Source organism: Platichthys flesus, chromosome 18 (assembly GCF_949316205.1).
Source record: "Platichthys flesus chromosome 18, fPlaFle2.1, whole genome shotgun sequence".
NCBI lineage: Eukaryota > Metazoa > Chordata > Actinopteri > Pleuronectiformes > Pleuronectidae > Platichthys > Platichthys flesus.
Genome location: NC_084962.1, coordinates 160551 through 162075, shown reverse-complemented (window position 1 = coordinate 162075; position 1525 = coordinate 160551). Strand labels below are relative to the sequence as shown.

The 1525-nt window shown below is 41.0% G+C and overlaps 1 long non-coding RNA gene across 1 annotated transcript; it reads left to right on the top strand.

The window, feature by feature from the left end:
* Positions 1-214: 214 nt before the first annotated feature.
* On the top strand, positions 215-975 carry LOC133973180 (uncharacterized). The gene is made up of 4 exons (XR_009924539.1): positions 215-305; positions 395-500; positions 588-643; positions 725-975. It is a non-coding gene; the product is annotated as an uncharacterized LOC133973180 (long non-coding RNA).
* The last annotated feature ends 550 nt before the right edge of the window (positions 976-1525 follow it).

The following is a 1525-nucleotide window of genomic DNA, read 5'->3' as shown; positions in this document are numbered from 1 at the left end:
CCTGTTGTTAGAATAATTCCTTGTTGATTTTCGAATTTGTCCAGGTGATGTATCCTAAAAAGAGGCAGTCCGTTTATGTTGATCCATTTGGGGCTAGCGAGAAAGCATTAAAAAAATGCACTGCAGTAAACAGGTAAGGGGGGCCCTGGTGTGGAGGGTGTTCATAGAATTTTGAACGTGCTATTAATTATTCCTATGCTGCACAGGGCTTTCAGCGGGGCCACAACTGCTCACGCTGGTCCAGTCAAACAGTACCACACGCTCGACAAGTTGATGCAACCTCATGTGGTGTTATTGTGTGTAAAGTAAGTGAAGGTGCTTGATCAGTACGTTCAGAAATAAATGGTTGGACCATTTACGCATTCCTGTGTTTTCCACTTGTTTCTTGTTCCAGTTAGCAGACATGATTCTTAATGAAGAGGACATGGAGGACGTTTTTGACAAGTCTTCCATTTTAAGGATGAGGACGCAGATAGGCAAACGGCTGATCAAAGAAACAGGTTTGTCCCTTATTTGTTTTTATTAGCTATTGTAAAACGTGAGCTATTCATTAGGAAAAAAATAACATAACTATGTTTCATGAACAGATGATTTGACCAACCTATGCCGAGCGTGTGGTTCATATGACACAGATGTGCAATGGGTAAGGCAGATTTTAAGCACTTTCAGTTGATGCACGTCTTAGTTATGGTACTGCCATACAGATTCTTTTCTCTACTTCCAGATTGCTTGCACACCTTGTGATCAATGGTTCCACAGAAGCTGTGTTGGGCAACCACCTGTGGAGGCACCTTTTTATTGCCCATTGTGTATTTAAACCTGTTTATTAGTATTTATTTTTGACCTGCTCCTTGCTTTTAAGGTAGCTTGATTGATTGATAAAATGTCAGACATGTTTACCCTCATCAATGCTGCTGAAAACTTTAATGTTGATGATGTTCTCCTACACTTGACATCTATTGCACTTCTGTCCGTCCTGGGAGACGGATCCTCCCGTGTCTCTGAGGTTTCTACGTATTTTTACCCTGTTAAAAGGGTTTTTAGTAGTTTTTCCTTACTCTTGTTGAGGGTTAAGGACAGAGGATGTCACATCATGTTAAAGCCCTATGAGACAAATTGTGATTTGTGATTATGGGCTATACAAATAAAATGTGATTGATTGATGAAAGTGAAGATGAGTGCGCAGATGTCTGTGTTGCATTTAGACACTCAATAAAAGACCTTACCCCAAACCATGATACTAGTATTTTTTTCCGACTACAAGCTCTTACAAGCCTCTCATTACTCGTGTTTGTATACTTGCTTCATACCAACCATGATATCAACAAGCACATGAAACGCAGACTCATAGTAAGCACACAAACTCTTTTGTGGCTTCTGCTTTGTATGAGTGCAGGATACAGCCGTTTTTCATGATGTCGTGCGTGTGCTAAGCACACGGGCGCAGCGGTGTCCAAATGTGTGACGTGTGACCGATAACTCTGAGTTTACGGTTACATTTTGACTGTCACAAGTTAACCTGGGC